Source organism: Loxodonta africana, chromosome 27 (assembly GCF_030014295.1).
Source record: "Loxodonta africana isolate mLoxAfr1 chromosome 27, mLoxAfr1.hap2, whole genome shotgun sequence".
Lineage (NCBI taxonomy): Eukaryota > Metazoa > Chordata > Mammalia > Proboscidea > Elephantidae > Loxodonta > Loxodonta africana.
The window spans coordinates 13,572,031-13,588,437 of NC_087368.1; the positions used below are offsets into that span (position 1 = coordinate 13,572,031).

At 41.9% G+C, this 16,407-nt stretch overlaps 1 long non-coding RNA gene across 10 annotated transcripts in view; it reads left to right on the forward strand.

The window, feature by feature from the left end:
- Nucleotides 1-16,407, forward strand: part of LOC111749237 (uncharacterized) — a 530,861-nt gene that overhangs the window by 35,994 nt on the left and 478,460 nt on the right. The gene's annotated exons all lie outside the window — the stretch shown is intronic.

Sequence of the window (16,407 nt, forward strand, 5' to 3'; positions counted from 1 at the left end):
TGACACCTCAGTGCTCTCACCATGGCCTCTCTCCAGGCATTTGAGCTCCCTCTCAGCATGGTGGTCTTAAGGTTTATCCTTGAAAGTTGCAAAACAGTGGTATTTCTACTATATTCTTTTGGTCAAAATAAGAAACAGAGCCAGCCTATATTCAAAGGGAAGGAATATTTCTCATTGGGAGGAGTAGCAAAGAATTCAGTTATAACCCTATTTAATTAATTAAATAACCAAATATAGATGATTTGTTCCCACTTTCACCTGTGCTTCATCTCACTTCTCTGAAAAATAAATGAGGTATTCAAGGAGCCTTGATCCCATGAGCACCTAATATATGCATCTCCGTTATTTATGAACGCTCCCACTTCAGTCAAGCACTCACTTTAGGAATTTCTCTGCATCCAACTCTGTTCCTGCTTGGAACCACTCTGTCTTGCCATGGAAGTTACTCCCCAAATTCCAGATCCCCATCACCATGAATCCCTACCTCACAGGCAGACCATCCCCCATATCCATTGTGTCTGCTTTTTCTGGGACCTTGTGGCCCTAGGACATCCTTCTAAATGGTATAATTATTGCAGGATACAAGGAAGGAGAAAATCTGGTTCCCACTGGCTGAAGTTCTAATTTTGACATTGGAATTAATTTCCCCATAGGAAATTGTTGGCTCTGCCAAGTGAGACATTTGGGTGAGCCCGGCAGCAGTTAATTTCAAGATGGAAATGCTACATCTGGGACTGAGCCCAAGCAGGACCAGAGGGCACAAGTTAACTGCATAAGCAGATAGTTCAGTCCCCCATGTCACACATGTGGTTGTACCGGCACCGCTCCCTAAGCTCACAACTATGGCCATATGTGGGATTTCATAAGAGCAGCTGAAGAAAGAGGAAGAAGCCTTAGCTTGGTTTACATTTGAGTTGGCTCAGTGTGTGGGTTCAAGCCTAAAATGGACAGCTACTACATTACAGCCAAACTCAGGGTTGGCCTTGAAAGAAAGTGGGGAGGGGAAATCTTCCCAATGGGCGGAACTGCAAGTAGTGCACCTGGTCTTTCGCTTTGTGTGGAAAGAGAAGTGGTCCAATGTGACAAAATATGTGTACTCATGGGCAGTGGCCAATAACTTGGCAGACTGGCTATGGGCCTAGAAGGAAAATGACTGGAAGATTGGAGACAAGGAGGTATGGGGTAGAGGCTGGCAGATGGACCTATGGAAGTAGGCATAAAGTGTGAAGATTTTTGTATCACATGTTAAAAGTCCACCAGAAAGCATCCATCACAGAAGAGGCATTGAACAACCAAGTAGACCAAATTCCTGGTTAGTTGACATTAACCAACCTCCAACATTAACCCTCCAGAGCTGGCATGATGTATTATTGGCTGGATCTGTGAATGGAGTGGCCATGGTGACAGAGAGGGATATTACACATAGATCCAACTGCATGAACTTCCATGTAACAAACCTGGTGTAACTATTGTCCCCTCTGAATGTCCATTCTGCCAGCAACAGAGACCAAAACTGAGCCCCTGATATGGCACTAATCTTTGAGGAGATCAATTGATCACTTGATGGCAAATTGTTTTCACAGCAATAGACAACCCATTCTGGGTTTGAGTTTGTCTTTCATGCCAGCAGAGCCTCATGCAGTACCATTATTCAGTGGCTTATGGTGAAGTTGTCCACAGGCATGAGATCCCACACAATAGAATATCTGATCAAGATAAGCACTTCAGAGTGAAAGACCTGCTGGAGTAGGCCCATGATCAGATTTTAAGGGGCCATCGATCGTAACTCACACCCCCATTTCAGAGATATTAAAATGTGAAACAGTTTAGCATCTTTCAGGGTTGACCTTACCATTCCCCTGGGTTTCTCCTGGGCTTAAGAAGCTCAGATGATCTCATGGCCTCTGAGATGGGGCATCTTAACTATGGTTTGTGTGACTCAGCGCTGGTCTTTAATGTGCAGCTTTGTCCTGCTTGGTCTTTGGTGATGGCCTCCTTCCTCAGTGGCCTAAGATTACAACTAGTGAAATCCATGGTCTGTCTCTTGGCCTGACCTGTGCCTAGGGGTCCTTGGGAGTCGTGGCCCTCATCCCAGCTCTGGCAGATCCCTTGGGGCTCTGTCTGTGACTTTGGCCCTATGATGCAGGCCCCTGCGTCTAGAACTGCCCAGGCGAGCCCTTTAGGCAGCCCTTTCAGCTGTCATCTGTAAACCCACCAGGGCCCTCTCTCTTCTAGACCCACTCTGCCACCCTTTCTATCCCAGGTGGTGATTCCATGTTGACATGGAATGCTTGGAAATTTCCCTTCCTCTCAGAACTCCTGGTAAGAAGTAGGGCTTCCTTCAGACCCGAGAACTTGAGTCCCTACTTCCTCTTTTCAGAGTTTCAACATTCGGAGGGGACAGGGCCAGAACTGCCACTCAGAAACACTCGCCTGCATCTAACTTTCTTACCCCTCTCCAGCCTTTATCCTTCCTGTGTTTATTTCTTTGGGTATGAAAATTGCTTTTACATATCATATCAATAACCAATTTGAAAATATCATGGGAAAAAAAAATTCTACTTACCACGGGGGGAAAAAAAAACCCGTTGCCATCAAGTCAGTTGCAACTGATAGTGACCTATAGGACAGAGTAGAACTGCCCCATAGAGTTTCCAAGGAGTGCCTGGCAGATTCAAACTGACGACCTTTGCTTAGCAGCTGCAGCACTTAGCTACTATGCCACCAGTGTTTCTGTGTTTGCCATGGCAACTAGAACTGTGTATTACCAAGTAGCCAATTTAGAAAGGACAAGCATAAGGAAAATTTCAAACTGTATTGAGAGACAGAGAAGACTTGACTAAACGGAGAGACATTTTATATTTGTAGTTGAGAAGTCAATATTGAAAAGATGTCAATTCTCAAACCAATCTAGAAATGTAGTGTAAATCCCAAATTATTAACATTTTTGTCAGAACTTGCCAAATTAGTCTTTTAAGAGAATATTTAATTTCAAAAGCTCAGTATATAAAAAAAACCACAAATGTGTCATAAAATCTTTCCTTCAGAAGTAATCACTCCTTATAGGTTGGACTATACTCTTACACACACACGTATCTTTTTTTTTTTTGTTAACCTAAATGAATCATTTTTCTCATTCTGTGCTGCAATTTTTCTCACTTATCAGTATGTCTTAGACATCTTTCCAAGCTGTTAATATGCAACTATCCATTCCTCTTAACCAGGGCAAATATTTGAAGGTGGGTTGCCCCATCATCCATTTATCCATCTCCCTGTTAATGGATATTTGGGTTGTTTCCAGTGCCTTTGCTAAAATAAACATTGTTATACATATATCTTTACACATTTACACTAGCATTTCTGGAGGATCAATTCCTAAGAGTGCTATTGCTGGGTCATAGGGCGTATACAGGCAACAATTCGATCGATGCCATCAAGTTAGTCTGCAAAAATCTTGCGCCTATTTACATTTCCTCAAGACAGACCATTTTCTCATACTTTTTTCAACACTGGGTGCTATCAATCTTTTTAAAATTTTGCCCATCTCGTAAGCAAATACTGCTTCCTGTTGGTGTTGCCCATTTTCTTGATCACTAGCAGAATGGAGCTTCTTCTCATAGTTTTTGTGGCCATTTTGTGTTTCTTCTTTCATGATTCAACTATTTATGTCCTTTGATCATTTTAAAATTGTGTTTTGTTCTTTTTTATTAATTTGTAGGAACTCCATAATATATCTCACCCGTTGTCTAGTACGTATATTGCAGCTGTTTTCACTTCATCTATTTTTCTTTCTTTTTTTGGTTGTTGTTGTTATGACAAAGCTTTTAACTTTATGTAAGAGAATCTGTTAGATTCTCCTTTTAGTACCTCTGATTTGCATCATACTGAGAAATTCCTCCTCAACCCACAACCTTAAATGCGTCATCCTATATTTTCTTCTCATGCATTTAATTCACTTGTGTGAGGTTATTATGGTGTGAGGTTGAGAGCTAACTTACATTTTCTTCCATATCTGTAACTGACAGTTTTAAGATTCCTTATTGAAAAATCCATCCACTTCCCACAGATCTGAAATGTTCCCCTGCCCACATACCAAGTTCCCGTATACAACTTGGGTCCAGTTCTAGACTTTCCTATTCTATTCAGTTAGTCTGTTTGTATATTCCTATACCAGCCCCATATTACAGGGTCTGAATACCTTTACATATTTTCAAAAGCAGTTGACAAAGTGAATCTAAAGCTACTTTGGTGAGTAAACAAATGAGAATAGCAAAAAGAAATAAGACAAAGGTAGTGGGTGATGAATTGTGCCATAAAATGTCTCTAATTAGGAGGCTGTGATATTAGTGAAGGGACGAAAAGACAGATTAATAGAACAGAATAACAAGTCTATATCTTTACCTATTTACATGAGCTTAGCATATTATAGGAAACCCTGGTGGCATAGTGGTTAGGAACTATAGTTGCGAACCAGTAGGTTGGTGGTTTGAATCCACCAGGCGCTCCTTAGAAACTCTATGGGGCAATTTTACTTGGTCTTATACAGTTGCTATGAGTCGGAATTGACTTGACGGCAGTGGGTTTTTTTTTTTTTTTTTTCTGTTTTATCATATTATAAAAGTCTCAAAGAAATAGGGAAAGTATGAATTATTAAAATAAAAGGATAGTCTTTGGATAATTAGTTGTATTTTAGGAAAAAATAGAATTAAATCTCTACTTCACACATTGTTAAAAATAAATAGGTGGATTAAAGACAAATTAAAAGATTAAAGAATAATAGAAGAAAACATAGAATATTTTTATAATTTGAGACAAAAGCAGAAAAACCGTAATAGAAATTATTCATATATTTAACTCCATAAATGTAAATTTCTGTATAGCAAATGACAACAACAACAAAACAAAATTAAAATGCAAATACCAACTAGAGGGGGAGGGTTTGCTTTATATAATAGACAAAAACTTAGTATTCTAGAAGTGTACAGGGCTCTTTCAAATCAATAAAGAGATAAACAAGCCAATAAAAGAGTACGAACAAGCACTTTCCAAAAAAAAAGAAATACAAATCACCAACAAAGATCTGAAATGATTTTTAACCTCCCTCATAATGAAAGAATGCATATCTAACAATATTTTTCACTTGCGAAGTTTGGCAAAGGTTTTAAAAACAATGATAAGAAGAATAATATTATGGAGTGTTGCTGTAGATGTGAAAAAAGAGGGACTTTCATGTATTGTTGATGAGAAGGTAAACAGTGAAGCATTTTTGCAGGGCAAGTTGCCAACTAACTGACTAAATAAATGAATAAACCTAAAGTCGGATCCAGTAATGCTGCATGCAGAAACTTAAAGTCTACTGTAATGCTAGCACAGCACACAAGGATGTAAGTCCCAGGTCTTTCATTGCAGTCTCACCTAAATTATCTATAAAGATAATCACGCAATAGGCTAACTCCAGGGCATTTAAATCATTGAGCCCTAAAAACCACAAAGTGTGCAACACTAATACAGTCCATTTAGATTGGTTTGCACCAAGCTTAGTTTGATTCTTTCCCAATATCTTCAATTGTTCAAAAATTCTTGATGTCTCATATTTATTACACAGTCATACATATATGTAGACTTAGACACATACGGAAGCCCTGGCGGCCCAGTGGTTAAGAGCAATGGTTGCTAACCAAAAGGCTGGCAGTTTGAATCCAGCAGGTACTCCTTGGAAACCCTATGGGGCAGTTCTGCTCTGTCCTATAGGATTGCTGAGTCAGAATCAACTTGAGGGCAACGAGTTTGGTTTTTGTTTAGACACATACACACACTCATGCCTACAAACACATGAAAGAGTCCAAAAGGATATACATCAAAAAATTTTGTGACAAGACTACTGTCTTGCATCACCACTGCCCTGGCTGAGCCGGGTAGGAGGAGAAACCAAGAATCAGGAAGAAGCTCTTGTGTGTGGTGCTTTTCTGTGTTAAGCGGATGGAAAAGAGCTTTAACTCAAGGTCCTCCGCAAGGCCTTGTTCCTTTAGCACGGTAAGATCAAAGTGCTGCTGGAGTTGGCTTGTACTGGCTCTCAAGTGTATATAATTAACTTTCCAGGAATTTCGTGAGTCTGTTGATAAACACCAGTTACCAGTTACCAGCCAGGTTGACTCCAACTCATGGTGACCCCGTGTGTGTCAGAGCAGAACTGTGCTCCACAGGGTTTTCAGTCGCTGACATTTTGGAGGTAGATCGCCAGGCCTTTCTTGAGAGGCACCTCTGGGTAGACTGGAACCTCTAAACTTTTGGTTAGGAGTTGAGTTTGTTAACAGTTTGCACTACCCAGGGACTCCTTGGTAAACAAACATTATTGAAAAATCACATACGTAAACTTATAATTTAATAAATTATTTTAAAAGCAAAGGTTAATCAGCCCTCAAAATGCATCACTTCCAGTTATGATTTACTGCATTTTACTGTTACGTCTGCTCTTGAGATTACTTCCATCTGTTGTATCTTGGTGACGGATATGGGCTGTATTGCTGTGCTGCTGTGCGTCTCTCCCCAGCTCTGTGATCATGACATCACATTGGTAGCTTGAAATTCGCCGTGGTGGGAGTATTTACACCATGAGAATTAGCAGGCACCGCAAATCAATACCTTTTTTTCTTTACACGGAGCTGGTTGTTAAACATTTAACAGCACACCACTGGGTCAGTCACTCTAATAGGAACAATATGTACATTTTCTGTATTATCTGTAGTGAACTGTGTATTATCAATGGGGGCTTGTTGTTTTACATGTATTTTAACAAAAGAAGAAATGCCAGTCAGACCTCCGTACCTAGAAGTAGAATAAATGGATGAGAAAACGTGTTCCACAATCACAGTACATGAGGTTCAAAGGGTTTCTCTGGGGCCGAGGGTGGCTGCATATGTTGAAGGACACAGGATGCGGAGTTCGTGGCTTTGACAAGATTGAAAATCACGGCGGCTCCAGAAACTGATGTGCAATTTCAGTTCACTGGCACTAAAACCATACCTCAAGTCTTGTACTCTCACCAGTAAAATGAATTGTGTGCTGGTCACGTACTGGGCATTGCTTTGCTTCTCCTCTACTTCAACTTAAGGTCTGAAAAAAACTCCAGCTGTGAAAGCAACATATTCTAAACTGTCTGACCCTCAACTAGTATGTTTTCACACCTGGAGAAGCTCATGTCAACTCATCATGTGGTTCTCCATCTGTACAATAAATAACCAACCTGGGGGAAAAAGGAGCTTCCCTGTGGCAATGTACTTAAAAGAGTTACCAGATTTAAGGGTGTTATTTTTCTTTTATAAATAAATAATGTTCCAAACTTGCTGACCTTTTCCATGCTGAAAACGATGTCAGTAATGCACCTAAAGGATATTTGAGAAAATAACTACATTTGTCTTTTCAGGGGAAAGGTTATGTTGTAACAAAACGAAAGAGAGAGAGTAACAGCTTTTCAAAATAAACTCACACTGTCCGTAGGCAAGCTGAGAAGGCAGAAAGGGACAGGAGCTGGTTGAATGGACACGGGAAATCTGGGGTGGAAAAGGGAGAGTGTGCTGTCATTATAGAGAGCAGCTGGGGTCCCATAACAATGTGTTTATAAGTTTTTGTATGAGAAACTAACTTCAGCTGTAAACTTTCACTTAAAACCCAATAAAAAAAATTATACTCATACTTTGGAGAGACTATACTGACAAGGGATAGTGGAAATGTCTCTAGTGTTAGGTGATTTTGAGGCAGAATATTATGTAAGCGGGCCACCTGTTAAAATCGTTTCTATGCTTTAAACACTTGGAAACAGGATATTTGAGCCTCATAAAAAGGTAAAATAAGCTAATTTGTTAACAATATGAAAATTATTTTGCAAGAATAACCGATTGACTTTAGGAAACATGGAGAACGTTAGCTGAATTTCAACAAAGAGCTTTGCCTACCTGGTGGATAAGGCTGAAAAATGAGTATCACAACTTGTTAGGCAAAGTCCATAAAGCACTTTTTCCATTTGGTATCTGTGCATGTTGCTGAAGTTCTTTTTCAGGTACTGGAATAATCTGAATTTAGGACTAAACCAACATTGTCAAAAAATTGAGCATATTTACCTTTTCTAAAACACACACAGACACACACACATATATAGATATCAAACCAAACCAAACCAAACCCGTTGTCAACGAGTGGATTCCAACTCACGGCAACCTTATAGGACAGAGTAGAACTGCCCCGTAGGGTTTTCAGAGAGCGCCTGGTGAATTTCAGCTGCCGACCTTTTGGCCAGAAGCCAAACTCTTAACCACTACGCCATCAAGGTTTCCATACATATATACGTGAACAACAACAACAAAAAGCCAAACCTGTTGCCGTCAAGTCGATTCCAACTCACAGCGCCCCTAGAGTACAGAGTAGAACTGCCCCATAGAGTTTCCCAGGAGAGCCTGGTGGATTCAGACTTGTGACCCTGACCTTTGGGTTAGCAGCTGAATTCTTAACCCCTAGGCCACCAGGGTTTTATATGTATATATATATACACACACACACGCACGCACACACACACACACATTTTTTAGAACGAAACTGTGCTGTGTCCTAATAAGTAAAATAAAAATATTTATTTGTTTTTATTGTGCTTTAGATGAAGGTTTACAGAGCAAATTAGCTTCTCGTTCAATAATTAATATTATTTTGTGACATTGGTTGCCAGCCCTGAGACACGTTAACACTCTCCCCTTTTTGACCTTGGGTTTCCCATTGCCATGCGTCCAGCTTTCCTGTGCCCTCCTGCCTTCTCGTTCTTGCCCCTGGGTTGGTAGGCCCATTTAGTCTGGTATACACGGTTGAGCTAAGTGTATTATTGCTCATTTTATGCACCTATCTACTCTTTGGCTGAAGGGTAAACCTCAGGAATGAATTCAGTACTGAGTTAAAAGAGGCCATACTCTTGTGGTTTTTCCACTCTGTCAGACCAGTAAGTCTGGTGTTTTTTTGTGAGTTAGAATTTTGTTCTCCATTTTTCTCCAGCTCTGTCTGGGAGCCTCTCTTGTGATCCCCGTCAGAGTATTTGGTAGTGGTAGCCGGGCACCATCTAGTTGTGCTGGCAAAATAAAAAATATTTTTCAGAGGTAGTTTATTTGATATTTATATTTTCTTTTCCGAATGTGAAAGTGTAGTACTTGGACCAGCAGCATCAGCGCTACTTGGAAGCGTGTTATAAAAGAAGGTTCTCAGGCCCCACCCCAGGCTTCATGTCACTGCTTTGAGCTAAATGCAGGAATTACCTGCACTGATGAATCTGGTATAAGTACAATCAGGAGAGGCCAAGGCTATTTATTGTCAGGTAGGTGAGGGGTTAGAAGTGGTCTGCTCTTCGAGTTACAAGTTTTGAAGATGACAAAAATTCTTAACATTTTGAAGTGAGTTTCTGTTAAGACAGATTTTCTGGGGCAGGTTGAGCCCCTACCCCAAAACCAAACACAGTGCCGTCGAGTTGATTCTGACTCATAGCAACCCTACAGGACACAGTAGAACTGCCCCGTAGAGTTTCCAAGGAGTGCCTGGTGGATTCGAGCTGCCGACCCTTTGGTTAGCAGCTGTAGCACTTAACCGCTACGCCACCAGGGTTTCCGGTGGAGCCCTTACAAAGTATAAATTCCACCCCCCCTTTATAATGGCACTCAGTAGTGGATGTATACAATAATATTCAGAGTCTGGGTGGTGCAATGGCTGAGAGCTCCGCTGCCAACCGAAAGATCGGTGGTTGGAATCCACAACCCACTCTTTGGAAACCCTATGGGGCAGTCATACCCTGTCCTATAGGGCCGCTAGGCGTCAGAATCGACTTGACAGCAAGTTAACATAAAACTTATGGTTTACAGATGAGGAAGGTGAGGTACAGAGAATTTGTTTGCTCAGGGTCACGTCCCTAAAAAGTAGCAAAGCCAGGATTTGGAATATAGTCCATCTGCCTCCAGAGCCCAAGCTCTTAACCATTACACTACACTGCCTAGGTATAAAATGTATAAATGAATAAATATTCATATATTGGAGGTGTATACACAAATATTTTTATGGATGAGGAACATAATCAAAATAATTTGGGGACCACTAACCTAGGGGATATAAGCTCAAACTCTAAAAAAAAAACTCTAGTGTGACATAAAAAGCCTTTTGTGATCTGGCCCCAACCAATCTCTCTGACCCCACCTGTTGCTCTCCTCCCTTGAAACCTGTGTTCTGACTTCTGCCATATTGAACGAGCATCCTGGCAACTCCCTGAATTCCCAATGCCTTCTCTTACCTCCTACTCCTACTTGAATTTAGGAACTCTACCTGCCCTTCTCAATCCCCACCTTCTCCACTTCCTCTCATTTGCCCTAACCGAATGCCAAGGCCAGCCCAGGTATCCTTCGTACACTCCCAGTATTCTCTCTATGCTTCTGCATGACCCTTGTTTCACTAATTTGTAATTATCTATTCACTTGTTTGTCTACGACCCTTGACTGCAGTGTTCTATCTTGTTAGTATCTTATGTCTGGCATCTAGTGTAAGGTCTGGCGTATAGTAGGTGATGTTCATAGGAATGAATGAAGTACTGATGAAAGAGAGAGCAGCCGTTGCCCTAGGAGTTGCTTTTGACCTGTTATTTGTATAATGGCCACCAGAGGGGGGAGCAGACAAACAGGGTCGAGTGAACACCACACATTTAGAATTAGGGGCCAAAACTTTAAAGAATTATCCTAGATCTGGAAGGGAAGTTGAGCAGTCACGTAGGCCATTGCCGTGTTTTATACAAAACTTTTCAGATAAGCACAGTGATATTTAAAATTTTTTTTGTTTTCATCTAGGCAGTCGTCCTACCACTTGTTTGCCAGCTTGTACTGTGGTGGCTTTCATGTTGCTGTGATGCTGGAAGCTATGCTACCACCAATATTTCGAATACCAGTGGAGTTGCCCATGGGGGACAGATTTCAGTGGAGCTTCCAGACTAAGACAGACTGTTAAGAAGGACATGATGACTTCTTTAAAAAACTGGCCAATGAAAACCTTCTGCATAGCAGTGGAACATTGTCTGATATAGTGCTAGAAGACAAGCCCCTCATTTTGGAAGGCACTCAAAAGACGACTGGGGCAGAGCTGCCTCCGTAAAGCAGAGTAGACCTTGATGACTATGACGGAGTCAAGCTTTCAGGATCTTCGTACGCTGATGTGGCAAGACTCAAAATGAGAAGAAACAACTGCAAACATCCATTAATAATCGGAATGTGGAAAGTACATAGTATAAATCTAGGAAAACTGGAAGTCTTCAACAATGAAGTAGAACACGTAAAGACTGATATTCTAGGCATTAGTGAGTATGAAATGGACTTGTGTTGGTCATTTTAAATCAGACAATCATGTGGTCTACCCTGCTAGAAATGACAAACTGAAGAGGAGTGGTGTCACGTTCATTGTCAAAAAGAACTGTTCAAGGCCTATCCTGAAGTACAGTGCTGTCAGTGATAGGATAATATCCATACTCTTACAAGGAAGACCAGTTCATATGACTATGATGCCAATTTATACACCAACCACTAATGTCCTATAGAGTCGCTATGAGTCAGAGTTGACTCCATGGCAGCTGGTTTTTTTTTTTTTTTTCTTTATAATCATTAATATCACATGCAAATAAAATTTTGCTGGAGAAAATTCCAAACTGTCTGCAGCAGTATATGGACAGGGAACTGCCAGGAACTCAACAGAATTAACAACAGGATCTAATTCATAGAGTTTTTGTGAGGATTAAATGATTTAATACTATAAGGTGCTTAGCACAGCAATACCGACCTATCTATTTACATATCAATTCCAGACTCAAGGGGACAGGGACAATGGCAAGTCAGATTGTCAAGAGCAGGGAGGCCAAGGGATGGGAAACATCTCTCAGGAATGGGGTCCTGGGAGCCATTAGAAACAGGCAGCATCACAGCCCAGCTCAACACTGGTTGCTGGAGAGCAGAGGCCCCTTCCCTACCAAAGACCTCGGGTCACACCGTTGACATCACATGGGCACTGCTATCTCGATTCCAGGGATGGGATTAAAAACAAAAACAGACAAACCCGTTGGCACTGAGTCAATTCCGACTCATAGCAACTGTATAGGACAGAGTAGAGCTACTCCATAGGGTTTCCAAGGAGTGCCTGGTGGATTTGAACCGCCGACCTTCTGGGTAACAGCTGTAGCTCTTAACCACTAAGCTACCGTGGCTCCAGGGAGGGGATGAGCATGTGCATAAACCAGTTCCTACCAATTGGATTTAGACTCATGGTGACCTGATGTGTGTCAGGGTAGAATTATGCTCCATGGATTCTTCAAAGGCTGACTTTTTAGAACTAGATCGCCTGGACTTTTTCTGAGGTGCCTCAGGGTAGACTCCAATCTTCAACCTTTTGGGTAGTAGCCCAGCACATTATCCATTTGCCCCACCAGGGACTCTAGATGTGCATAAAAACTAAACTCGTTGCCCTTGAGTCGATTTCAACTCATAGCGACCCTTTAAGACAGAGTAGAGCTCCCCACAGAGCTTCCAAGGAGCACCTGGTAGGTTCGAACTACCAACCTTCTGGTTAGCAGCATGAAGCTCTTCTCCACTGTGCCACCAGGGTTTCCAGTATGTGCATAGGGAAGGAAAAACAATGTTAGTTTCTTGTCCTTCTCAGCACCATCACATCCAGAGAGCTCTTCCCCTCAGCAGCAGCAGCAGGAGCACCAGCACCTCTTCAGCCACACAAGAAAATGGAATTGTTTTCTTGAAATATTTTCTGGGAGGGGGGAAAAATCCCTTTTGGAGGGAAGAAGTAGAAAGGTCTTGGGTATTAAAGCATCCATTCCCAGACAATATCCTGGGGGCTGCTGGGACCAACAAAGAGGCCATGAATGTGAGACCAAGAGAGGCTGGTCTGTTTGAGCAGCTACAGAGAGGAGTGCACACATATCACTAACGGAAAACGAGAGGAAGGAGGAAGGAGGTGCCCAGTGATGCCTTGGATGAATGTCTTATTCACTGAGGTTGACAGGATGGCTTGGTGCCCTGGCAGAATCACAGGGAGTTTACAAACACACAGCCTTGTTTTCCTGGGGTCTGGACGTGGACTTTATATATATATATTTTTTATAATTTTTATTTTGCTCTAAGTGAAAGTTTAAAAATCCAGTCAGTCTCTCACACGTAAACTTACATACACCTTACTACACACTCCCACTTACTCTCCCCCCAATGAGTTAGCCTGCTCCCTCCTTCCAGTCTCTCCTTTCGTGATCGTTTTGCCAGTTTCTAACCCCCTCTACCCTCCCATCTTCCCTCCAGACAGGAGATGCCAACATAGTCTCAAGTGTCCACCTGATGCAAGTGGCACACTTCTTATCAGCATCTCTCTCCAACCCATTGTCCAGTCCAACCCATGTCTGCTGAGATGGCTTCAGAAATGGTTCCTGTCCTGGGCCATCCGAAGGTTTGGGGACCATGACAGCCAGGATTCTTCTAGTCTTAGTCAGACCATTAAGTCTGGTCCTTTTCTGAGAATTTGGGGTCCGCATCCCACTGTTCTCCTCCCTCAGGGGTTCTGTGTTGTGCTCCCTGTCAGGGGAGTCATCGGTTGTGGTTAGGCACCATCTAGTTCTTCTGGTCTCAGGATGATGTAGTCTCTAGTTCATGTGGCCCTTTCTGTCTCTTGGGCTCGTAATCACCTTGTGTCCTTGGTAATCTTCATTCTCCTTTGATCCAGGTAGGTTGAGACCAATTGATGCATCTTAGATGGCTACTTGCTAGCGTTTAAGACCCCAGACGCCACACTTCAAAGTGGAAGACAGAATGTTTTCTTAATAGAATTTATTTTGCCAATTGACTTAGATGTCCCCCGAAGCCATAGTCCCCAAACCCCCAGCCCTGCTCCGCTGACCTTCACAGTATTCAGTTTATTCAGGAAACTTCTTTGCTTTTGGTCCAGTCCAGTTGTGCTGACCTCCCCTGTATTGAGTGCTGTTCTTCCCTTCACCTAAAGTAGTTCTTATCTACTAACTAATCAGGAAATAATCCTCTCCCACCCTCCCTCCTTCCCCCCTCTCGTAACCACCAAAGAATGTGTTCTTTTCAGTTTATACTATTTCTTAAAATCTTATAATAGTGGTCGTATACAATATTTGTCCTTTTGCAACTGACTAATTTCACTCAGCATAATGCCTTCCAGGTTCCTCCATGTTATGAAATGTTTCACAGATTCATCATTGTTTTATCAATGCGTAGTATTCCATTGTGTGAATATACCACAATTTATCCATTCATCCTTTGATGGACACCTTGGTTGCTTCCAGCTTTTTGCTATTGTAATAAATAGTGCTGTAGTAAACATGGGTGTGCATATATCTGTTCGTGTAAAGGCTCTTATTTCTCTAGGATATATTCCAAGGAGTGGGATTTCTGGGTCGTATGGTAGTTGTATTTCTAGCTTTTTAAGGAAATTCCAGATCGATTTCCAAAGTGGTTGTACCATATTACATTCCCACCAGCAGTGTGTAAGTGTTCCAGTCTCTCCACAGCCTCTCCAACGTTTATTATTTTGTGTTTTTTGGATTAATGCCAGCCTTGTTGGAGTGAGATGGAATCTCATCGTAGTTTGAATTTGCATTTCTCTAATGGCTAATGATCGGGAGCATTTTCTCATGTATCTGTTAGCCACCTGAATGTCTTCTTTAGTGAAGTGCATGTTCATATCCTTTGCCCAATTTTTAATTGGGTTGTTTGTCTTTTTGTGGTTGAGTTTTGACAGAATCATATAGATTTTAGAGATCAGGTGCTGGTTGGAGATGTCATAGCTGAAAATTTTTTCCCAGTGTGTAGGTGGTCTTTTTACTCTTTTGGTGAAGTCTTTGGATGAGCATAGGTGTTTGATTTTTAGGAGCTCCCAGTTATCTGGTTTCTGTAATATTTTAGATTGAGTCCTGCCTCATTAACATAATAACTTCCGCTAATCCCACTTCATTAACATCATAGAGTTAGGATTTACAACACAGAGGAAAATCACATCAAATGACAAAACCCTGAACAATCACACAATACTGGGAAGCACTGCCTAGCCAAGTTGACACATTTTTTGGAGGGACACAATTCAGTCCATAACACATGCACCAGACACAGTGTAAGGCACTGGGTGAATAGGGTCCAGTCCTTGCTTTCAAGGAGCATCCAGTCAAGTGGGAAAGACAGATGGTAAAAAATTGTTTATAATTACCTACAATTACGCAGTTAACAATTATCTAACGGTGTATGAGTGTGGGTAGGCTAGCAGCTATAACAAGCAACCCTCAATTTTCAGTGTGTTAACATAGTAACTCGCACAAAGTGCAGTGTGCCTGTTCTAGGTTGAGTGGTTCCTTCCAAGTAGTGATGCAGGGATCCAGGGTCACTCTACCTTGTGATGTCATCGTCTTCAACTCGTGGCCTCCAGGTTCACCAGGAAAAGGGAAGTTAGTGTGGGCAATGTGCACTGGGCACTTAGCCACCTCAGCATAGAAGTGATAGACGTGACCTCTCCTTGTATTTCATTAAGCAGGTCTAGTCACACAGCAATTTTAGATGCGCGCCAGCTGCTTCCCAGCCACAACTACACTATACAGGAGGAATGCGTATCTTTGGAAAACAGTTAGTCACCTCTGCCAGAGGCAGGTACTATGTTACAGATGACAAAATTGAGGAACCTACCCAAAGTCACACAGCCAGTATGTGGAGACACCAGATGTGAACCCAGCTTCGTTTGAGGCAAAGCTCATGCTCTAGCTGCTCTATTACACACTCTGCTGTGACCACTGCTCTAGACCACAGTGTGGTTCTCATGCACATGATCTGCCTGTGGATCCCATTCTCTCTGGTTTGGACCGGTCTGCAAAACTGGTGTTGCTGCTGCCTTAGCTTTCTGGCCTAATTTTCCTTGGCTGTGACCTGAGGCCTTGCTAACCAAACCAACCCACTGCGACTGAGTCGACTTTGATTCATGGCAACCCTGTAGGATGGACTAGAAGTCTCCCATAGGGTTTCCAAGACTGTAAGTCTTTATGGAATTAGACTGCCACATCTTTCTCCCGTGGAGCGGCTGGTGGGTTCAAACCACTGACATTTTGGTTAGCAGCCGAGTGCTTTAACCACTGACCTGCCAGGGCTCCTTGAGGCCTTGCTAGTTTACTGTAATTCTCTCCTTCCTCAAATGAATTCATAGTACTGGAGAAAGTTTCCATCTTTGTGGCATGGAAAACAAAGGAACAGGATTCAGTCTTCCATAGCTGCTGTCTGGATGGGATAGCAGTAATTTGGATATACAACTTCACACATCTTTGGTTATGAAATGGTTACATTATTTTGTAGTTCC